Consider the following 25977-nt stretch of genomic DNA (forward strand, 5'->3'; position numbering starts at 1 on the left):
CTACTCCTATTCCTAGCCTTTGTGGTTAGATTGCCACTAGCCAAGTTTCCAAAATAAAATATGAAGTTCCTACAACAGACAAAAGTGTCTGGTAACACGGTCCAGTATAGAGAGATTAGACTAGTCAGTAAATAAAATAATACATTACTTATTAGTTACAGGATGGGTGAAGCCAAGCCCAGGAGGTGGGTAGGATCAGCACACTGCTGCCAGACACTGTTAAGCCAGCACAGAGCGCTAAGTAGGGCAACAGCAACTGAAATCAAAGGTTCACAAATTGGCAGGACACATTCTTTTGTTGCACAGTCACTGGTTTTTGAAGGGTGAAATCCAAGCTGTGTTGAAGTCACCAGGAAAAGTCTCTGTGAGCCAGGACTTCACCTTAATAGAAAGTAATTAACCTCACTATTCCTGCCAAGAGTTTAGATCTGTGAGCACCAACCCATTAAGCCCTGAAACTTGCCTGTACTACAGAAGCAGTCATTGCAAAAATGTGCAGAGCACGGCAGGAAGAAAGGTTGCCCTGGAGATGTTTGGACACTGTGGTGGTTGCATGATTATATAGGAGACCATCTCCTTTTCCAAGCCAATATCGATGATAATCAGCAGTGATGTGAAAAGAGATGATGAAAAATTACAGGATGGCATTTCAAATATAGTTTTGGATGTAGGCAAAACTTGCAGCTTCCAACAGCTCTGTCTACAGCATGGAAAGCAGTCCAAATCAGTGCCCTGGGATCTGAGAATGGGCCTGGAACTTGTGCTCTTATTTTAGGCACCCAATTTTTCCCCTGCCCCTTACATCTATGTTCACTCCTCCTGTCCTCTCTGACAGCTGTGGCAGTGGTGGCTGAAGTGCGAGAAAGAAGCAATGACAAATTGCACCTCTCCCTTGGTGGAAAAAATCAGTAAAAGCTAACTTATCATACTGAACATTGTGTTTATTCCAAGATCATGTTTCTCTTTGTCAGGACAGAAGACCTTTCAACCTTCATATGCATAAACCTGAGGTGTACTGGAACTTCTCCCACAGCATCCACTGACAAAGATATCCTTGAGCTTTCCTATACACTCTTCCTCACTGCAAAGACTTCTTTATACTGAGTCAAGATAGAATAATTAAAGTGGGTAAAGAAATTAATTTGGGAAGGACTCGACTCGCATTACCATGGGAAAGACCAAAATCAAGCTGTTTGAAAACGGTAAGTGTTCTAAAGCATGAAAGAAGATTCCTCTTCTGTCACTGAACGACATCTTCCAACGGAGTGGTCTGAAGTCTTTGGATGCAGAGGTAGCAGTGGCATTTTAAAAATATGGTGGTTTTTCACTTCTAACTTTATGGAAAACATTGCTGCTTCCTGTTAGATGAGCATCTGGCCAAAGAAGTGTTGATTACCATAACTGACTGTCTCTGGAGCTGAATGTGAACATCACACACTTCCAGATTCCAGAAAATGTCCTTCCTCCTTCTCTCCCAGCGGAGACCACCACTTCTCCACCAGGCCCATGTGACACTGGCATTCATCCAGCTTCCCCATAGTGCAACTATGTAGTGTTGCATTTCAGTGCAACCATCAGGCTACTGTTTGTCTTAGAAACACACTCTGCTCAAGGGCACTATGAAATCTGAACTCCTGTGATACATATTGGATCACAAAACCCAGGAGAAAGTACATAGAAACACTAGAGAAAGCATGTGTGATTCACTGAAATTACTTTTCAAAGGAGTTCACAGACAGGCTCTGGCCACTCAGAGGAGACAACAAAGCTTTTTCCCCTTCCCCCCTCCTTTACCACCAGAAAAGTAAACAGCAACCAACCAAAGTAAACCTTAAAAAAATTAAAATAATTACCAACTTTAAAAGACAATCACTACTGTAATACTAAAAATCCACCCCAAAACCCAACAAATCTCTGCTGAACAGAACTTTAACCCTGAGATCACTAATGTATGAAAAGTTCAAAGGGCTGTAGCAGGAGTTTTGTCAGTAAGGCAGACAGGATGTAAGGATGTATAAGCATAGAGAGCAGACACCTGTTACAGTGAGGACTTCGGTGTGGTTCTGGTTTTGCAATCATAGTTACTGTTGTGAAAGCACAGACTTCTTTGAGCCCTGTATTAGGATGACAAGTAAAGTTCTTCAAAGTCAGTAATGTCTGAGACCATACTGAAAGACCTGAAGTTCGCATCAGACTCGTGTTATAAGCATTATCATGAGTGTGTTTAACTCCTAAAGTTTCCCTAGTTCAGAAAAACACTCTACAAATTGTTTTTTCTCAAGAGGATTTGTGAAAGTGTTTTTATTCTTGTTCAAAAAGTATTTTATGTTCGGATTCAGCGATTAGAAGTGATAAACTTTCAAAAAGGACTTTTTCTGGTACAATAACTACAGATTATACAGTACATAGTCAAATGAACATTACTGAAATTGGCCTGATACTAGATACCCAGAGTGTATGTTTGCAGACTTGTTGGCTCTGATTATAAATGAGCTTGTCTTCCATTTTAACTACAGTTCATTTCCAGGGAGCAATTTCTACTGTTTTAAAACCAGTCTGTACATGTTGTACCTAAAAGCAAATGAAGAACATTTATAGAAGGGAAGTAACGTGTGTATATTTCCAGAGAAAACAGCCATTTCAGCAGAAAACTGTGCCTGAGACTAAATACTTGACCATAAGCATCCTGGCAGCAGAGATGTTGCATGGCATGGTGATGTATCTCAGAAAAATTTACCTGATTGGTAAAAACTAAACTAAGAATCTTATTTGTTTTTGTGATTACAGGTAGTGTCAGAGACTGTAAAACCTTCTTGGATTAAAAAAATATTTAAAAAAAATTTAAGCAAGCAGAGCTTTAAAAAAGCAAGCAAAGTGTAGACCACATATTTTCACACGTCTTCGAGACAACATAAAAAAAATCTTCTGAAACACCTTTTATATGATTTTGCATAAACATGTAGTATCGTCCTACTATTTGTTGGGTCACTCATATCAGGCTTGCAATATCCCAATTCCACCTGTTTTATAACTTACTGTCACTTCTTTTATCCATAACAAGGGTGCAACGCCTACCTGAGACTTGATCTGCCCCCTTCTCTCTTTGATGTTTCTCACTCTGAGCCAGGGGTCACAGTGCTGGCAGACATGCCATGGGGTATGAATGATTTAAAGCAACAGGTGAAAGCCTTTAAATGAGTGTATTTACTACCACCTTTCAAGGACGCTGTATCAGCTATGCTTGATCGTATTCCATTTGTTCTCAGATGCACTTTCCATTGTGTTGCTCTTTAGTGGCACGGTCACATTTCATGTAAGTTTGCTATTCTGTGAATTTCACATGTTCATCTTGTAAAACTGGACTAGTGTGGATGGTTAATCTCCTGGGCTTTCATCACTCAATAAGGGACAGATGCACCCCAGTGTTAAGCAAACTAATATTTCCTACATTTCCCATGAAAAAGCTTCTGCCTGCATCTCATTTACTTACACTTTCTGCCTTTAACATCCACCTTTGCTGCCTCCTCTCACTGCAAGAGTCTGAAAAGGCTCCTATACCCTAAACAACTTGCAGTTTTTTAAATCTTACTTCCTTTACATATTTTTCTTCAAAAACACTTCTTCTATAGTTATTTTATTCCACAAAACTTTGAAGGCTCATCACCCCCTGAGGCATGACATGACCTTTAGGTAGAATTCCAGCATCAAGCTCTGATCAGACACTCCTCTTCTGCACAACTGCAAATTAGAAGAATCCCCACTCTTACCTTCGACTACTTCTCAAGATGTTATATTTGCATGACAGCTGTAATGGTTGCATACCTAATTGTGAAAAAAAAATGAAGTCAAACAAATCAAATGCAAAAACTGTGAAGTCTCCTAATGCAAGGAAAAAAGATACTAAGGAGTATAAAGTGGAAAGAGGTCATCTAGAAATATTTTTCTGTTCATTCAAATAACACACACAAAAGCAACTGTGAGAACATGTACCTCTGATCTCAGGGTTTCAGTACTGAAAGTTTGTGAGTTCAGCAAGGAAAGCAAAATTTTCCCCCTTTCTTCTTGTTTTGCTTTCATTTATCTCGTAGCAATATTAACGTACTTATCATGCAAAGTAAAGACTAAATAAAAATTATTCCCAGATTAGAGATAGTCAGTCAGGATTTCCTTTCTAGACAACATGAAATTTACTGTACACAGTACAGCAAGATTGGCTCCTAATGCTGATAATAGAAGGCAATGCTGACAATAGAAGGTAATGCTGATAAAAGGGTAGAGAACAGATCAGGAACCAGGAGCAGTTGGTTCTAATCCAGGCTACACCACTGTTTAGTCATGATGTTGACCAGAATATAACAGAACTCAATACCTACAACGTGCTTCTACTACGTAGCTGTAAGCTGTAAATATTTCTTTAGTAGTTGCAGTAGCCTCTAAAAAAGTTGAGTGCACCACTCAAATGTACCCTTGAATTCCTGGCAGCATCTTGTAGCACATCAAGAATGTAGCATTTTCAGAGGTTTAAATATACCTGAATTACATTTAAAATAAAGATTTTTAATTAAAAAAATAAATAATTAAAAGCTACAGAAATTAAACACACACTCTTGGCTTCAGACTCCATTTGCAGATTGATAATGATCAGCACCTATAAATCCTCATGGGCAGTGAAATGTTGGAAGGGAGAGAGAATGTTTTCAACAATAGCTGATGTCTGCATCAGCAACAAAAACAGTCTCTGAGCACTGGCATCAAGGAGCATTTGATGTGAACAAAGTGACATCTTGTTTCATCAAAGGTTAATGAGTACAGCAGCTCTGTCAGCAATACATTAAGACAGCAGTGTCACTGTTCGTCATACTTGGTGAGTTCAAGGCAGACTGCAAGCATCGCCATTTGTGGATTTGTCAGGGTTTCTTTTCTCTCTTGGTTCAGTAAGTTTAATGTGACAAGTTAGTATTTCCCCATAAGCAACCCTTTATGCTGTTTTTCCTGCAGACTGAAAGTGTTTTTGTAAGCCTGGTACTTGTGCTGACTGGAAAACTAGAGTTGTTTCTCAGTAAACTTAGTTAAACTAGAAAGTATTATAGAAGGTGTAATAAAACATCATAACATCATGAACATTTTCTTTTGTTTTACAGCTTTCTGATAAAAACCTTTTGATAGATTTTTTTTTTTTAAGAAAATGAAATATTGTTGAGGTAAAGACTTTTTTTTCAAGCACTTCTATGCAAAACTTACAGTTTAGATATCTATCCAAAACTCTCCATTAAAATACATGGAAAAGTATAAAGCAGCATGAATGGGAAGAAAAAAAAGCAACAACCCAGTGGCAGCGAACTTCTGCATAGCCAAAGTTCAGCACTATGCACAAATTCTGCTGCTAGATCCAGAGCCACTGGGCAGTGCTCAAAGATATCACAGTTGACTTCTGGGCTGGTAGTGTTTTTTGTGAGTATCTCAGGAAATTATTATGTGGCTGAACAAGCTCCTGACTCCAGGGCAGATTAAATAAGGACTGCATAGATGAGTAAGGGTTTGGGATCTGGACCTTAGATGCAACAGCACTTGTCAAATTCTGTCATCCAAGTTTGTAACAAACAGCGACTCATTTCCCTGCTGGACAATACCTTATCTTTCTCTAACTGTGGACATGACATGGATGATACTTCTTCACTACGCATGGCATCAGCTTCCAGTCTCCATGACTGAAGCCAAGGATGAGAAGCTTCTTTCTGCCTGGGAGCTGCCCAGATGAGGTAAAAGTATTTGTAGCCTTTAGCAAGACAGCAGTGTTATGTGGTATTTACTATGCTATCGTTCTACGAGTTGTGCTTATATTGTTGGTGAAGGTGCTTCTGAGACCTGATGCTATTGGCAAGTTGTGACTATTTTCAAAAGCTTTGGTTCTCCCTCCTCTGAGGGCTGAATGACTCATTTGGGACAGTATTTCTATTAGCATGTTTGTTTTACACAAGCCAAACTTTCAGCTCTGTCAGTCTCCAGCTAGACAAAACTTAGCAGCTTAGTGCACAAAGGGCTTATTTACATCATTGCATATCTGTGTTTCACAAGGCAACTTGTACTTTACAGAACAATCATAGGAAAAGCGGTTCAAACGAAGCTCAGGAGGCCTTGTAGACACCAGGTGTTCTTACACAATTCCTGACAGGTACTTGCATAATCATCTTGTAAAACCGTTAAATGACTGAGGTCCCGCCTAATCCAGTCAATCTTTGCATTAGAAAGGTTCCCTCTTCTCCATAAAATATCTATCTTCCCTCTTTCTTGGTGTTAAGGCTTGACTTTGTCACCATGAACAAGAAAACCAGATTATTCCTCTCCTTTCTCTAACTCCTTTTGAGGCTAACTTTTGTCTTCTCTGGATAGCTCAATGCTGCATGGAACCAGAAGTCCTGTATATAACTTCCATCCATTTCCTCTGTAGCATGCAGTTTTACTGAATCAGACTATGCAGTGATGAAGATTGTAATTTGTTTCTCACCTGTTATGTTAATGTACAAAGCAGTCCCATATGTGCAAATCTTATTCTTTCACTTTTTGGCTAGCATTCCATCCCATTTGCTAAGGATAAAGATAGCTTTGAGCTTGGAGATACTATTTTGGCAAGTCCATTCTATGTTTTCCAAAGCAAAAGGAATGAAGGCAGGCATGACTTTTGCCCCGGTTTCCCAAAGATATGAGACTTACACAATCATGCTACACAAGACTTTCTGTCCACCCATCCCACCCCCATAACAACTTCTGATCCTAGAGGTCAATGTCAGCCTGATTTGACAGGAATGAAGAGTTCAAAGACTGAGTTTCTGCAAGATTTGTGAAGAAGGGGAGAAAACAAAATGAGGCAACCAACCAAGAACAAGAGAGTATGAATCAGAATAAGGAGATAACACGTCAGACATTCAGAATCCTTTTTCTGAGACAGGCTTACAAGAATCTGATTTTCAAGACAAGTTTCACTTGAAGAGCTGGAGTAGCCTAGAGCACATATTGGGCTTCCTGGTTCCAGATCTCCTGAATCCATTTGCACTAACATGGAAAATAAGTTTGAAAATAATATATTAAATTCTCGGTGAATAGGGTTATTATTTCCGTGGAGCTCCTTTCATCAGCAGGTCTGAAAGCATGAGACAAAAGAAGACCTTGAATGTTATCTCTGGTTTATGAATTGAAGAACTGAGGGGCAATGCAACTTGCCTGAGGTCAATAGATCAATGGAGAACCCAGGTGTCCCTCAAGCAGTTGTTCATACTGCTACAGGCACAGCTCAAATAGAATCAGGTAACTTTGATTTTGTTATCCTATTTTTTCATCTTATGGACTTGACACTCAGATGGGAGAGTGGTCTACCTTTATTTTTACCTGACAGACAAAAAACCAAGAGAAAATAGCAAACCTCAGATTTTTAAAACTGTGTTCAAGTTTGTATCCAAATGCTGAGGCATTCCAACAGAGAAGATAACTTAATTTTCAAAAGTAACTATCTGTGTCTGAGTTAACTGAGGGAGTTGCAGACTCATCTCCAGCCCCAGACGGTTAAGAGCAGAAACTCTTGCTGAATTCTGGGTTGGGTATACTACAATTGTCAGAGAAGTAGTATTTGCTTTCACATAAAAATCATGTAACCCCTGTGCATTCATAATCTCAGCATATGATTTGATTACCTTTAAATATATTCTAGGCAATTATGTAGCCTTAACTGTTGTGTTTAGCTATCCTAAATAATTCTATTCATAATCAATACCCATCCACAAGATTCTCCCACTGAAAATGAAGTTTTATGGAAGATCCATGCCCATTTTATCAGAACTTCTTTCATCATTCTGGACACGTCCATTCAATGTCAATGATTGAGGATAAAACCACAAAACAGTATTCCCCCTGCTAATTATTACCAACAAAGAATGATTCATATGAAATAAGAACTGCAATTCCATCCCAATATCTAAATAAATGAGTTGCTAAAAGCACTGAATCGCATGATGTCTCTCAGATGTCAGAAAGGGAAAAAAGCTAGCCCTTACCACACAATTGCATTTAAAATTAAATTATCCAACAGCCTCCCTCACCATCACAAGTGGTCCTTCTCATGTCTTCACTTCAAAGTGCAGATTTGAAGAACCTTAAAATTGTAGGAGATGGCCATTGAAGAGAGTTGAGAACAGTAAGTGGTACTTGAGTTTTAAATCTAGTTTCTTGATGTGCCTCTGTCTTCAGCAACCCAGCTATAACAATGCTAACTCGGAAGGTCACTTCTCTGGCCCAGTGAAGCAGGCAGCCCTTCTCTCCGAGACAGGTATTCATCCCTGTGACTAGCAGGCCTAGCTGTCCATGCAGCATCATGACTATAAGTGAGCTGCTGCTATCACAGCTATTCCAGATGTATTTTCGGCTTATATATTTATCTACTTCTGCTTGGATATTTTTGTTTGACTTTTTTGTTCCATTGTAGTTTTGAGCATTGCACCAGTAAGACAATTTAGCAAATGTATAATGTTCATCATGTAAATAACTGAGCCATCTTGTACAAAGCAGGGCTTCTACAATGTAGTCTTTTTCCACCTTAAATGAGAAAAGGATTTAAACACATGCTTATGTCTTCTGTTGACCTGAAAACCTTGTGCTAGTGATAGAAGCAGAGCTATTGGCAGCAGCCACCTTCCCAATAATACTGTATCACTGGGACTCACACCTGATCTTGTAAAGTCTTTTAATTCAACTCCTGTACCCTTTACTAAGGGCATCACTAGTAGTTTTGAGAAGGACATATTTCTTTTTGAATACTGTGCTCCAGTTTCCTATCCCACACAGTTTTTAAACCAGTACACATACAAAGTTTTAAAACTAGGACAAATATAGTAGAAAGAAAAAAAAGGGGAGAAAAATATGGTTTGTTTTCTGTCAGAGGAGTCTCTAGTATAATGTGATGCCTCCTAAAATTAAAGACACAGACACAGACATGGACAAGAATAATATTCTGAAAATGACACCACACAACAAGTATCTGCATTAATATGTAGTATACAGAAATGCTCTGATTTCAATAAAGAACATACACTATTAGTTAGTTCTAGGTTGAAAATAATATCCACCATTCTGTGGGAATTAGAGCAAAGCCTGTGAGCATGCACTTACACCGAAGGTGATTTTGGTGAATTTTTTTGTGGGTTAAAATTAATGAAAGGAGAGAATGAGACAAAGGAACATGAATAGAAACCAAATTATTTAATTAACCCAAATGATTTTGAGATGTATAATCACTTTCAGAGCCTAACACTTACTGCTTTCAATGGCTAATTAAAACACTACTTGGGATGCTAAGGATTATGTGTGTGCTTGAACGAAAGTAAGAATTGGGGATTTGGATTACTTCTTTGATCATGTAGGTTATGGCACTGCAGCTTCACATGTGCATATCTAAATGGGGTGGCTCACATGAGTAAGGTTAGTCATGTGCATGTGTGCTGGCCACAGCTTTCACAAACACAGTAGGGAACTTCAGGGCTCAAGGCTTAAGTCTTTACTTTTTGGTTTAAGAGAGGGACTTCCAGGTTGGGAATTGTTACAAATCAAATAATCTGTTAATTAAGTTCAAAGACAGTGTTGTTAAACACTGGTTTATACAAGTTTCCAAATCTGGGCTTCTAATGTACATGATAGATATTCTACACATTTTATTTGCAGGCTTGGGTACCACTCTGGAAATATCTGATGCCAGCAAATCAGTATAGTTGCTATCTAAAAGGAGATGCACAAGCTACAGAAGCCCTTATGTGAAATCTTCTGCCTACTTTCACAGTGTGAAAGTGTCATGATCAGTTTGAAATTCAATTGATCCACAGAAAATATAGAAGTTCCACAAAACTATAACATAAAAGTATACTGCATAAACCATGCATGTGGCGCCCACGGCAAGAAATCATCTACTAATATAAATGCACAGCTTTTCTACTTGTCTAATAACTGTCCATTTTGCACATATTTGTGTAATGGAGACTTTCTTTAAATATGAACACTGCTTTGAGTCATATAATCCGAGATTTTGCTTTGGAAACCAATCAGTATGTAACCAGTTACATCATTAATTTATCTGTGAGCTCCTTTCCAGATATTCAGATGTCAGAAAGATCATAGCACAGTGCAATGCTCTATGTACATACATGCTGGCTAGACATCACTAGCCTGTATACACACACCCCTAAAATAACGAGTAACTGTGTATTAAGATATCTTAATACATGTTCCTAGCAATTAGAGTCTTTTCATTAGCAGTCTTCATCTTCTTATCTCTTTCTCCTTAATTCAAACAGATACTGCTATATGTCATGTCCTCATAAATACTACAAAATTACAAAAGGTAGAATGGCTCTTTAAGTCCACCTCACACCTCACAGATTTACTTCTGTACACCACAAATGGACAAAACAATAACAGACCACCACACAAACAAAACCAAACAAAAAAAGTCCCACAACTCTGTAAAGATTTTAACTGCCAGTTTGAAGGAAAACAAATTTTTTCTTTAGCCCATCAAGATAACAATAAAGTATTTGGACTCTCATTTACCCTGGATTCATCTGTGTTGTACATTCCCAAAACAGGACAGAATGATTTAAATGCACATGACACAAAATAGAGGTTGAAGAGTAAGATTTGGATGTATCCACTGTGCATGTACAAGCTCAATATATTGCTTTTAGATGGATGAATCCTGAATGAGAATAAAAATACGCATGATGAAAATACAAGAATGTACAAGCTAACACAATAGCCTGCAGAAATGCAGAGTGGGTGTTAGCCATCTGAGCTTGCTTTTAGGTCTGCTTGTGATTCTGAATGCTGAATTATATATAGATACTTGAGATGTCCAACTAATATTACATTTCTGTCTGAGTCCTTTCACAAATCCAAGAATAAATACTATATTTCTAGTTCTTTTTGAAAGTTGATGGGATTCCATGCTTGTAAATTGTGTGCGATGAGGTCAAGGACAGTCTAAGATGGTCACTTTCTTTGTAGGGGTGCTTGAAGGAAAATTGCAATTGGTAAAACTCAGTAACTGCAGTTTCCACAGCACGAATTTGCCCTTTCTCATCTCAAAAAGAGTCAGCATCACCAAAGAGGCGTTGATCTTGCACACTCACAGAATGTTCTTTTAGGAACTGTTGAGAGAATTTAGGGCCCAGTTCTTTTTTGCCGCTTATCTTACTATTGTTGTTCTCTGGGTTTTCCTGTAGTGTTCCTGTTTGTCTGTCCATATTACCTGCCTCTTGTCATACATTTTCACCATGACTTACTATGGGACAGGATCATCCTGCTTGCATGGAGGTTGGCACAACTGAGTCCTGACCCATGATGAAGTGTCTGAGTGCTGAATATCATAAGAAATAGCAATTCGGGGTGCTATTCCTTTACCACTGACTGGCTTTGAAGTGTCAGGCAAGTCATTTCAGTCATTTCAATAGGACAAATACCATCATTTTTAGAGTAATGACAATTACTTGTTTGATAGTCTGCATTTTAGACCTACAAAATAGCTAGAGAAATCAATTCTTATTAAAAGAATACTTTTCTTTCTCTGTAGATGACAAAGAAAATAAATGCTGACTGGAGGACAGAAGACAGACAGATTATTTAGACAAGACAGATATCTCCAAATATCTCCAAATAAGCAAGACTTCGTGAAATCTGGTCTCAACTAACTCAGGAACTAATCAAAGTGCTCTCTAAACCACAGGAAATCACCTCCGAAAGTATACAGAGGACAGTGATAAAAAGAAAAGAGGAGGAACGATTCATAGAATGATTGATGAAATCACAAAACACTCAAGTCCTGGAAAGGTTCTAGGAGCAAATGCTAAAGCAAGCAATTTTCAACCTCTGGAATATAAGAGTGATAAAAAGAGCTAGAAAGAAACACAACAAGTCAGTCCAATTTCCTTCTTTGATGGATTAGTATGTTCGGTAGACAACAGGAGAGCAGTAGATATCTTTCAACTTGAATAAGACTTTTGACATGTAGTGCACAACTTTATCAAAATTAATGAAAGAAATATCTTAAATGTAAACATCAGAGGGTATGTTCATAACTGACTGAAAAACATCTATTGGTGCTTCGTTGTGGAAATAGTTCCTACAGAGGAACAGGTATTTGAAATATCCTTGAAGTATTCTTCCTGTAAATAATTCTTTTTTAATGAATTATTTGAAAAATGGAAAAGGAAAGGCAAAAAGTGTGCAGATAGCAATCAAGTAAGGAGATACAACTAGCAGATTCATGACCTGATCCTGACCTCTAGGACTCTTGACTAGTATGGAAATAGAGGGATATAATAAAGTGATAAAGCACTCCAGAACAAGTATTATGTCCAAAACTAGAAGATGAACTTTGGTGCAAATGACTTTGAACTATTACACTTGGGAGAAAACAAATCACAGGTGCCAAGATAACCAGCAAGAGAAACACATCATCATCCTTTTCCCTAACAGCAATTTTAAACAAGTGTGTTAATGGTGATTTCAAATTGGGCACAAGTGAGTTTGGAGATGCTCTATATACATAGTAATGACAGTCTGTTGGCCACTCATAGCTTCAGAGACACATGCACAGAATACAAAATACCTCCAGCCATTCACATCTAAGTCGGCCTAATGTCAGCAAATTGCCGGAGAAAGCACTTCCCCACACCTGCCTGGCATGAAAGCACAAACTAGAGAAAGATAACCAAGATACCCAGCAGGGTATATAGAAAAAAACTTTTTACAACAATTAAATTCATTCAAGTAAAGGTCCATTTGACACTGTGAGGGAAAAATAAATCCACCTAAAAAAACCCCCAAAGCAAACTTCCTAACAATTAGGTTTTGTTTTCTCTGTTTGGACATTCAATCTGTCATCACAACATCTTTGAAACCTTGTTTACAATGAAGACAGGTTACAATGGAGCAAAGGAGATAAAAGTTAGTGACAGACAAGGTCCAGAATGGATTTTTATAAGCTGAAATCAATTTTATCTAGGAAATCAGTGAAGAATCACTTTGAAAATTAATTCAAACCATACACTTTCTTTTCCCAAACACTTCTGAATATTTTGGAATAAAGTTCATAGAACTAAATTGAAATTACATTCAGAAGTTACCAGAGTACTCAAAAATTATTTCTTTTGCTGTTTTCCAAATGGTTTGCTGAATTTTATTCTCACATATGCATTGCCATGTGACAGGAGAAAAGCTAAGGTAACATAGGCTGACTGGAAATTTGAACACAGGGCTGCTTGTGAGGCCACATGTGAGAAATGTAAGTTACACTATGCTTTGCTTTTGGCATCTAACAAACTTCTCCTAGTGAAGATACCTGCCAAAAATTACATTATTGACAAAGTATCTTATGTTTGTGCCAACACATTTCCCTTCAAACATGGAAATAGCTTACCCCATGTGTCTGGCCTTCACTGATATCTTGAAAGCCAAGACATGTCCAGGGCAAATTAATTTCAGTTTTTGCTTTGTGTAAAATGACCAATCTGCTGACTTGGTGGCATTTGGACCATACAACATAAGGTGAGAGGCTGAGAGAACGGGGTTTGTCCAGTCTCAAGAAGAGAAGGTGAAGTGAGATATTATGATTTTCTTCATCTATGTAACAGATGCTTTTAAAGAAGACAGAGGTTAACTTTTGGAGCTGCACAGTGAAAGGAAAGAGGCAACAGACACAGGCTGCAACCAAGGAAATTCCAATTAGATATTAGGAATTTTTTTCCCCATGAGAGCCGTCACAGGTGCCCAGGGACAAGTACTCTCCATTCTTGGAGATGTCTAAAACCCAACTGGACACAGCCCTGAGCAGCCCAAGTTATCTTTGTAGCTGGATCTAATTTCAAATTTGAACCTGCTCTAAACATGGCTGTTGGACCAGGCAGCCTTCAGAGACCCCTTCCAGGCTAAGTTATTCCCTAACAGAGAGAGCTACTGTGAGGCTGCTCTCTTAGAAAAGTTTCACAAGAAACAGGGTCTGATCTTAACAGCATGAACACAAACAAAGGACCACCTTTAAGATGCTTCTTTCTGGGTCCCATACGCCAATGGCTTATTAAGAAGCATTACTGCTTCAGAATCTGTTGTGCATTCTGTCAATGCACAAAAACATTCTATAGTTTTATTGTCTCAAATGGGAACTGTTCCTTCATGGATGTTTCTTCAGAGGAAACATTTTACAGGAAAATAAACATGCAGGTCTTGGTTTTTTCCCTTGTATTGATAGAACAGAGATCACTGTCTTTATGCTTGCACTAGAATATAACAACTCTGAGTTGGTTTTATTTTTGTGTGTGTGTGCTTTTGTTTTTAACATCCCTAAAAGCTTCCTAGGGCAAGAATTAAAAACAAGCAAACAAACGAAAACCCAAACAGGATCTGCACTTCATGTTACATTTGCATCCAGTATTTGCAATCTGATCTTGACAAAACAAGGGTTTTGTTTAGAATTAGTTTGGATTCTAAACAAACAAGTGAAGAGTTAGAAGATACTCTTAAAGCACATACAAACAACATATTAAATAGGCACTTCACTGGACTTGGAGATCTTGCTCTAATTCCCAGTTCTGCATGAATGCCCTAAAGGACCTTGGCCAAGATATTTTGTTTTCGTCTGTCTCACTTCTCCCCCATAAAAAGGAAAATAATATCACCTTTTTACCACTCTTTGCCTTTCTAAATACATAGGACTGAGAATCCCATAGGAAAGTAGCTCTGTCCTATTACATTATGAACTCAACAGCAGTCAAGTTATCAAATAACCTGAAAATATGGCTAACATATGATGAACAGAAACAGAAATAAAAAGAGCAAGTACTCCCTTGCAAATATACTGTTGATTTTGCTTAATTGAACAGCTGGTTACTCTTGGAGGGCCAAGGCTTTTCCCACATCCTTATGCAGCACTGTCCGTCTGTTGTGCTGTTCAGATTGTGTCCATAAGCACACAATAAAAGTCTCCCTCCAGGGTAGCTTCTTTTACAAGAAACATAATTTCCCATCTCTCACTGAGATCCAGTCTAGAAACATAGTCCCATAGGATCTGTGTAAGGAACCTGAAGGAATCTAAGCTGGTGGCACTGAAAGCAGACACCTGATGAAAATAGGGCATGGTCTCACGTGGAGCTGCACGGTTAATTTATCTCATCAGTTTGCATAGATCTGCAGAAGTGGCTTTGCATTGTATACCAAAATACCACATGCAGATAACACTGCAGAGTGTAAATGTAAGCATTTATATAAATGAGAAAGGCAGAGCAGGCCTCAATGTTGTTTTGGTTTCCGGTGTTGTTGAGAACATTCACGCTCAGGCCTTATAGTGAAGAGATTCTCCAATCTCCCCTCAAAGCAAGCCTTCTCTTTGCCCGCGTCTGTACATTCCTAGACATTTTATAATCCAAGCTCTGATACACGCTATCTGGAAGCAATGGCCACTGAAAGGGCCCTCCTGCCAGTGTGTCCTGACTAACGTAAGAGAACAAATCCTTCATTGTTGCTCAAGTGTCCTATGTCAATACAATAAAATTCCCGTCTTCTGTTCTCAAGGTTACATTTGTTTATGATTACAATGTTTATTTCTTGCTGAGAGACTATAACTCTCCATGCTTTCTTCTGTTAAAATACATTTTACCTCCCCCACCCAGTTAATCCTTTTCCCACCCCTAACCACTTCTCAGCATGTTGCCAGAGGAGGAAAATTCTCTTGCACATACTCAAAATAATATCATGTTTCTTTTTCAGAAGTATTAATAATTGAGTTCTAATGGCATGCCTGTGGTGACAACATTTAAACAAAAAAATGTATTTATGTACTTGTTTTACATAACTTTAAGCAACCTAAGCAAAGCCAATGGGAACAGCTGTATAATTTTTATTGGGCTGGGATACTACTGAAAGCACCACAAAGGTCAGGAGAGAGAGAGCTCATCCCACCTCTCCCACTTGCCCTATAATTCTGCAGCAAGTCTGTTTTCCTGCTTGTGCCTTCCAACCCAAGGCAGAAAATACCATGTGATATTTTTTCCAAAGTGCTCTGAAACACAAGGATTGATCAATTCAAATATGTTATTGGTGTAACAAAGTTTGCGGTGTGCGTCTTTCCACTTAAAGAACAAGGTGTCTGTGTGGGAGAATAATATTGCTTTTAAGTCTTTTCACAATTTGGTGTACTCCCCAGAGCCCTGCAAAGAGGCACACCAGAGGAAGCTGCAGAAACCTTCCTCCATGGGCTGGTCTGCCTGGTCTGCAGACCTGCTCCTGTCCGTGGGCTCATGCTCCACTGGGAGAGAGGATGTGGCTGTAATCTCACTGCTTATTAAGCATTGTTTTCCTTCAAGTAACACAATGCTGTAATACAAAAGTGAGGCAAATCAGCCACCCCAGGGCTCATAACAGAGTTAATCCTGTAAGAAGTGTTCTGTAGTGCAATCAGCAGCTCCAGAAAGGATGCAGGATGCAGTGCTGTCAACACCTGTACCAGTAAAAATCTACCCTCCATTAGACTCCTGCCAGAGCAATAAGAAAAAAATTTTCTGTCATTTCCCATGGGAGTGATAAGTCTCGCCTCCATGGAGTGGTTTTTGATAAAAGTCTGACTGGGGTTGAGATGAAAGCAGCCGCCAGGTTCCAGCCACTCTCACAATATATACTTTGTCTAATGTGCCATAGAGCAATAGAACCTACAACATATCTAAAATAAATATTTGGCTAGTTAAGTAATTATGCTGAAAGCCTCCCTATCTTTATTATACCAGAAAGAAATGCATAAATCACCTGATGTTATATCTCTGAAGAAATCTCCTCTAACTGGGGTACCAGGAAGTCATTCACAGTTGTGAGATGGAGTAAAGAGGAGAAAGGAAAGGTAGTACAGTCTTTTTTTAATAAATAAAAAAACCAAAACCAAATACCAAACCAAACACCAAAACCCAAACCAAAACAAGCAAGAAAATTAATTGTTTGGTGATGCTACAAAGCTTTGTAACCGGTCAAATGCAGCTGCGTGTAAAAGGACACCACAGGTACATATAAAAGTGCACCACAGCTCTGAGGAATCTTCTAATAAAGATAACATCTTTACTAGAAAGGGACAAAGTTCATCTTTTCCTGTTAAAGATGCCCATACAATACCAGTGCAACTTAAATAATTGAGGCTAAATATTGACTATTTGTGGAACAGCTTTCATTCCTGAATTCTACACATTATGTACTTATGTAACACAAGACTACACCATACCAGTTGTCAGAAACAGGATAAAATTGTGAATCCTTTTCTGCCATGGCTCTTTCTGACTCCATTTTCAAGATAAAGTTGAATCACATTTTAAAAGAAAAACTAAATTCTCTGGAGAATTTGCTCAGATATGGGTAAGAAAATATTCAGCAGCTACATTTCTATTTTTCCTGCCTAGCTCTTGATGTAAAACTTATTAATGAGGACAGGTAGGAAAAAAAAAGATGACACATAATCACAAAAGACTGACACAAACAACTCTAAGGCTTTGTGAGTAATAAAACATCCAATGTTTGCATTTAGAAATGTTAAACTCCTGAGTGGCTTGGGAACCATGACTTATGCAGACATTGTTCTTACTTTGCAACCACCTTGTCTGATGACTTTGTACTGAACATGCAGTTAAATTCACATCTAGAAAGACATAAACCTAGAGAGATATGAAGAGATATTGATCCAGACTTATAATAGGTTGGAATACTAACCTTACTGCACTAGGAAACAAAACAAGTGGCACAACACAGTAAGTACGGCTTTTGCTTCCTGGTCACAAACAACAAGATCTATACTTAGTGTTGTCCCATTCCTGTATCATATTTCTTCAGCCTGGCTTTCTCATTTTCAGATGTCATCACATTTCGTGTTGTCCACTGTTCTGATTTTCAAAACTATCTTTGAAATTAATCTCTAATATTGGTTTTCATTACTCATTTATTATTTAAACACAGGCTGGTCCTGTCTATATTTTTTCTTCTACACTGTCATTTATTTATCACCTCATGAGCGGTCTTGAGCCATCTTATCCTTTACAAGCTCTTGCTTTGTCTTGTGCAAGATTGCAGTTTGTGTATTGGATTGTTCTGCCTAGTGCTTTTATCTGTTTCTCGATGAGGCTAGATAACAGTTAAAAATTTAGACAGTTTTGAGTTAGTCAAATTTCATCTTCTATTTCCATTTCTAAGGGTTGGTTTGTGTCATTTTTGGGGGGCTGTTCTTTTTTTCATCCAGTATGCTCTTGGACTCCAGCGTCATACAAATATTTTCAATAACTATACAACACACATCTATTAATGTAATAACTGAAGAATCCCTCCCCTAGACAAAAACGTGTCAGAGCTGCATACAGGATTACTATCAGGATTTTTTCTTTTGCAGAGATCTGGAGATTACATATCTGAGTCGAAGAATATGAATGCTGGCCTCCCTAATTTTCCAGGTCAATGTTGGGCAAAGTTAACTATACAAAAGTAATATTCTAACACACTGCTTTGAACTATCACATGTTTGGCCAACAGTTCCTTTTGTTAGCATTGTGGTTGGTCAGAAGTGTTAAAATAATGTGATTTTGTAGCTATAGGTGAAAGGCAGTGAAAAAAGGAAACTATGCAATCTTGCTCATACGTTATTTTAAAGACCTTCCATGGAATTACCCAGTGCAACAGACAGGTAAACAAAGTCACCAAATACACACAAATTAAGACTAAATATACAGGTAAAAGGCAATACCAATTCAATCATCAAGTCATAGTACATAAGCAGAGAAGTGGGTCAGAGATATTTGTGGTCCATTTATTCAATAACTATACTGTCCTTAAATGATGGAAATATGGGTAAAAGATGGATACAAATAACTGGAGATGAAAAATACAGCTTTTTCTTTTGAACAGAACAGAGATTTTCTTCCTCTGTTGAATTTCAGTTCATTCGTACTACCGTACTTGAATTCACTGTTAAACAACTAGGACCATGATGGGATCTATTGACTGCTGTTCGCCAAACATAGCCTTTTTGTAAGTAGGTGCAGTACATCAAAGCTGTGGACAGGAAAATAGTGCCATTGAAGGAAAAGGATTTCAACGTATATATAACGATTGTTCTCATATAAAATCAGAGAACAATTAGTTTTAAAAGCTAGAGGAAAAGAAGTCTCTTTAATTTTCCAACATCGTCTAAGAGGCACCCTCCAACCCTCATTAGACCACAATCAGGGTCATGTAACTGCAGGCCATTTACAAAATCACTGAGTCAGGAGTTCTGTTAGAAAAGAAACAATGCTGGAATGGAAAATAATTAGTTCATGGACTTAATTCAAAATTTTCCAACCTTTTTTACTGTGGAAAAAAAACTTGTATCAAAATGTATTAACCATGAATAAAATGCATTAACCATGAACACCAGATGCCACTTTCCTGTGCAGGATATATACAACCTTTGGTTTAAAATTTGGGAAAACTTGTAGATCATTTATGCATAGCAAGCATACTGTCAGGAGGAACTGAGGATGCTCTTAATAAGATGGACATTTCTTGGCATTTACTAAGAGTGCTTGTCTTAGTTTATCCCACTGTAGCCAAGAACTGGAGACATTTGAAGCTTCATATTAAAATATCTCACATAGCACAGTAGTCACTTGCTCTGCTTATCTTTGTGTTGTAATTAATAAATGTAGAACTGTTGAGGTTTCAGAACATTCAACAATTTTCATTATTAACACAGCAAATAGTTAGGAAAGAATTACAAAGACAAACAACAGCATAAAAAAAAAAGCAAATGTAACTATTCCTGACAGTTGAAGAGACACAATTTTAACGTTTGCACTCAGTATGTTCCCTAAACACATATTTGACACATCTTTTGGGAATTTATTGAGTTGATGGATTATGACTTTCCGATGTTGAAAGAACTGATTATTTTCTACACTTTGATGTACTGTTGCTATACAGTTCTTGCCAAGGCATAAGTGCATACATCTTACAAGGCATAGCACATACTAAAACAAACTAGCATTTACAATGTTTTGAGTTTTATAAGAATGACATTCTTAAGTTTAGAAAGCTGAAAAAAGGTTGATCTATGGTAATCATTTCCATAAAGTTTTTCTGTACATAACAGAAAGGAGACATCAGTGGAGACTAAATGGAAGAAGGGCCAAGTTGTACTACCACTGAACTCATTGTCCTCTGATTCAAGGTCAATTATATCAGATCTGTACTCCACACAGCTGAGTACCTGGAAATGATAAATTACAAAAACTAGCAAATCTTGCCTAAAGGATTTTCTCTTAATTTGAAAACACATGGAGTTTAGGACATACAGGTATGACTAGCTTAGATTACTTCCTCTCATAAAATAAAACACACCTTTCATTAATGTACCCATCATAGCTTTTCAGGTACCAAAACTAGAAAAATTGAGCTGTTATGAATAATTATAGAACAGTTTACTCCTGAAGTCCAAAAGCCTTCAATTAAATTTCAAAGGTAGGTATTGAAACTGTTCTCAGTATATATTCATAACTGGGATAGAGAAATGAAGGTTTTCCTTTCACTTGTTAATATCTCTGTGCTTAACTTATGCAACGTGCAACATCAGTCTACACATTCGAGGCAATGGTGGAGCTCCTACTTGGGTACTAAATAGAGGGAAAAAATAATTGCTTACTTAATTTCACTGATATTATCAGCAAATTGCAAAAGATAAACTGAGCCTCTATTTCAACTATCTTCCATCCAATTGGAAAGTAAAGCAAACTCTTGTTATTGTTTAAATGGCTTTTTATACAAAATATGTTACACACAACTCCTGAGGCTGCATGAGCCAAAACAGGTGTTTCTGGTAGAACACAGGAGAGCTCCTACCACTGGCAATTCAAATGCAGATGTAAACTATCAAATAAAAATTTGATCAATCTATTCTTGAGGCGTTAATACTTTACTCAAATAGGACTTTGTTTCTTATGTACTTGAACAGCATGTTTCAGCATAAGCAGGTCCAATATCAGCTTTCCCATTTTAGTAGAAATTCTAACTAAGCTTATGTATTTTAGGAGGTTGGACAAAGCAATCAAGCATATTGGGTCTGTTTCAGTTGAATACTCGCCTGGTAATTTTATTTCCCCATATTGGAAAAACAGGTTTGCTTTGCAAAAATTTAATCGCAGCAGAGTTACCCACAAAAGTACACCCACCATGCTCCACTCTATATTCCCATGCTTTTTAATATTTGTCATATTTCATCTTTTAATGTAGTCTTAATGAGAGCATATTGGAACACCACAGAACCAGGCTCATAAGAATGTGGTCTTGAAATAAAATGTGGAACAGAAGGAGCATTGTATTACAGCCTCTGTTAATGTTTTAATGCTTGAGAGATTTCCAACATGCTGGCAGTGTCAGGACAAACCAATTTAATAAATTATTAACACTAATCAAACATTTTTATGATGGCAGTCAAAACTTCCTTGGCAGTTAAGGTTAATTCTGTTGAAGTTTGACAAAGATGTTACTGTTTGATGGAAACCATGTTTAAAACTACAGCCTTCTTCAAATCAAAACCTTGTACTGCCCTGAGCAGAAATGGTTAAGCAACAAGTCCTGAAGTACATAAAGAAACGGTGAAGGCAGGGCTACAGTCTCCTTCAGCAGCATGAGAGATGACGAATGGTAGTTAAATGTAAATTGATTACAGCGCATATAATTTGCCTGCCACTGCTTAGAATAGGATAGAGAGAGACTGTTATCGGGAAGAGATAAAGCTTGGGCTGTTGAGGGGAGAGCACTAAATCAATATGCAAAAAAATCTAGGAATTCCAGGCACTTGACAAGAGGGGTAGAGAGGAAAATAAAGAATCCTGCCAGTTTTCATGTATTAAACTTTGGAGAAAAGGTATTTTAAAACATCCTTTCATTCAGAAGGCAACTAACAATAATATCACCAGGCAACGCCACATTCTCCCTCCAACTCCTCTAGCCCTGCCAGCTAGTTGAAATCCAGCACAGCAGAAGCTAATGAGGGGTATGGATTAACAATACAATGTTTCTCAGACCTTTCTTGGGTCTCCCCTGGGGCACCCACAGTCTGTACATCATCAATCTACTGCAAATAGATGTAGTCAGCCTGTGACAAGGGTCAGGTTTCCAGGACCAGCTACCAGGCATGATCTAGTCATTTTGAGTTATCAAGACAAAGCTCTGTTCTGCCGAGCTCTGGCCATATAAAATCCACAGCTCTCCAGGCTTTCAATGAGATGAAATCAAACCATACAGCCCTCTCTGTTCTCCTCTATGCCTGCTGAGAAGTCAGCTCACCTTTCTGAAGTGACACTGTTGTTATTATTTTGTGCTCTCTTACAGACGGTGCTCATAAACAAGAAAAACATGTGCTAACTCATCAGTTTCTTAATATTAATAAATAATTTTCTTATTTATTGGATGCTAATTATAAAAATAATAACAATAAAATATATTTTTGATATATGACAGCAATGAAGAAAAATGTGCTTTCTGATGCAGGTTTCTAAGTAAGAAATTAGTTTATTGGAGTATCAAAACTTTTCGTTCACCCACAATATTTTTTCCTGAATAATCACATGTGGGATCTTGCTTTTATCCAACAACTCACGTGCCACAGATTTTCCAAATACTGGAATTATAATGGATTAGTTTTACACATGCAAATTTGTGCTGGTGTTCAATTAGCTTAGTTAAAGTCAGTGGATTTCCATGCAAGCCTGGCAGCAACTGTGCCTTGTCTCACAGCACAGCAGACTTGCAGTGCACGCAAATGCATCTGTTCAGAGGTGAGGAGACACAAGAAACTGAGTATGTAACACACTGAAATAAACAATGCTCTGTCAATAAGATATGTGCAGTCCAAATTAAAGTAGATTTAAATCACTAGAAAGGCCCCTCTTAACTTCAATAGTTTTGCTGGCATCCACATTTCTACAGAAACCGCAGCAGGTAAGATTTACACAATACCTATAAGTTTAGCACCACCTAAACTTAGAATTAATTGTTCTTCCTGAAGAAAACTTTCATGACTGTTCACAGAATCATAAAATATCCTGAGTTGGAAGGCACCCACAAGAATCATTGAGTTCAACTCCTGGCCCTGCACAGGAGAGTCTCCAAGAATCACATCACGTGCCTGAGAGCATTATCCAAACCCTTCTTGAATTCTGAAGTGTTGATCTTCCTCAGAATAATTTAAAAAAACAAAACAAAAACAACAATCCCCCCCCCCAGGTTACATATAGAAAAAGAAAATTGGATTCTTGGCTCCCAGCTACCTGAAATATGGCAGGTTTCTGAGGCATCCAATATACTCAAGTTAGCTTTAAATATTCAGAGCTACTTCTGGTCAAACATAGGTATGAACTACCAGTAGAAAACAGACTTTTTTATTCATGGAGGTACTTAAATGAATTTCAGTGCATTTGCTACTCATATTTCTGTGAACGTGTCCCATTAATATATTTTAGAAGGTTTATGTCCAAAAAAAGAATCCTTGCAAACATTACCTAGAGGTTTATTACAAAAACCAAATCCTCAAATTAATTGTGTGTTTTGTCTGCTCCAAATGAACTAGCTTTGAAAATCATACAAGAGAACTGAGCAAACGACTTGCGGTATGAACATCTGATGAACATTTGCTCATATTTATTCATGCAAGCATTCTGGAATTTCTCTGTCATGGATGGTCTTCCAAACACAACGTCATGCATATGAATGTGCATGAAAAGCAAACAGAAAGATGCACCAATATCTTTGAAGTAACTCTGTGGCTTTTATCTGATAGGTGCTTGCAAATACTTTGTTTCATTATTCACTCCAGTTTTTCACGCTGACAGTAAACCTCTACAGGGAAGAAAAAAAACCAAAACAAAATCTCTAAATTGCCAGGCAACCTCAGTTCTCATCTTCCACTAGCCCCTTTGGGCAGTGGTGTGTCTTGAGTAAGTTTCTAAAACATAATTATGTGTATGCCTTCAAAAATTAGGCTTGTACTCCAGTAGTTTCCATGATCTCTCACAAAGAGTTTCTGCCACTGGACTAGCCAGTGATGACAAGTTCTTCTTTCTGTTACACTAGTCAACCTTTACATCAATTGGGATGTAACCAAGACTGTGACATTCTTGCAAAAGTTGCAAGGGACTCTAAGGGAGAACTTTGCGGAAGTGTATTCAACCTGTGGTGTGTAGCAGGTAGACATTAAATCCACTTGAAGAACCAATACTTAAGCCTTTCGAAGTTCCCTAAAAGGAAAGCTCTTTAATCTTCATTTACCTACCTTTTTTTTTACACGTTTGTCTGTGTGGGTGTACACACATTCACCTGCATAGCACTGAAATTCCAGTGCCTGTACAGCACTTAGACACATTTCCCATAAGTTAAAAGTCTCAATTTAAGATGATATGAATGGAAGCTTAGACAGAGGATGATTGCAGCTCTTTCAGTACACTACCACTCATAAATGATTTTACCTAATAATTTTGCAGGTCTTTTGATTTATTCTATGCTAAAGACAAAGGCTGTATTCATATTGAGGGATTGTCCCACTCTGCTCTGCACTGGTGCAGCCTCACCTTTAATATTGTGTGCAGTTTTGGTCTCTGCAATATAAGAAAGACACTAAGCTATTAGAAAGTGTCCAAAGGAGGGTAACAAAGAGGGGAAGCCATAAGAGGAGCAGCTGAGGTCACTTGGTCTGTTCAGACTGGAGAGGAACTTCTTTTGAGGGGAAAAGGAGGGGCAGACACTGACCTCTTCTCTGTGGTGAGCAGTGACAGGACTCAAGGGAATGGCCTGAAGTTGTGCCAGGGGAGGTTTAGGTTGGATATTAGAAAAAGGTTCTTCACCCAGAGGATGGTTGGCCACTGGAACAGGGACCCCAGGGAGGCGGTCACAGCACCAATTCTGCCAGAGCTCAAGAAGTGTTTGGGCAATAATCTCAGGCACATGGTGTGACTCTTGGGGATGGTCCTGTGCAGGGCTGAGGGTTGGACTCAATGGCCCTTGTGGGTCCCTTCCAACTCAGTATATTCTGTGATTCTGTGACTACTGCAGCTCATTACTCTTGGTGATATTATTTGGAGCAGACACCTTTAGTACAGCTGATAATATATGAACAGCTGATAATATAAAATGAATATACGTTTTGGAAGCAAGCATCAGCACCTTACAGAAATACAGATTCACCTGAAGTGATCTGTAAGTTTAAATTGCCTTTTATATATTTTTTTCTGTTGTTAAAAACTACAAGGAGGAATATAACTTTAGCCCATGGAATATATGTCCCCTAAATGAGCTCTGCACTGCTGACCTCCATCTAAAATCTCTACTGCAGTTTAACCACTGCTGAGAGTGCTTGCCACCTTTGATCAGTAGTGAAGGATCAAGGCTAAAATCCTGATTCACAGCTGGAGGAAATTTAAGTCATCATCCAGACATGAAATTTTACCTATCATATCTGGTAACAGAGCACATCAGCACCAATCATTTCCCCCATCTAGAACACTTGCCTTCACTCCTCCCTCCCAAGTGCAGCAACACCTCCTACACAACTAATCCCTATAGGAGTGGAAAATCTTGCAGCAGCTATTCCCTCGGAGGAAAATTATTAAAAATCTAGCCTCCAACCTCAAACCAGGACACTCCAGTACAGGCAAAAGGCTGGCTCTGGTCTGACTGCTCTCTTCACCTACAGAATTGTTACTGCTTTCTTCTTCCTATGCTAAACCCAAATGCTGTTCAGTGTAAGTCAGCTTTTTGAGCAATAGTAAACCAGAGTGACTTTTCTGTGCAGCACATTGCAGAGAAGTTTCTAACACTATTTATAGGAAAGGTCACTATTCCCCTCCCAGACCAATGCTGCTGCTCTTCCCACTTTAAAGGGTCCCACCTCTCTTT

Source organism: Neopelma chrysocephalum, unplaced genomic scaffold (genome assembly GCF_003984885.1).
Source record: "Neopelma chrysocephalum unplaced genomic scaffold, ASM398488v2 Primary Assembly neopelma1_61b, whole genome shotgun sequence".
NCBI lineage: Eukaryota > Metazoa > Chordata > Aves > Passeriformes > Pipridae > Neopelma > Neopelma chrysocephalum.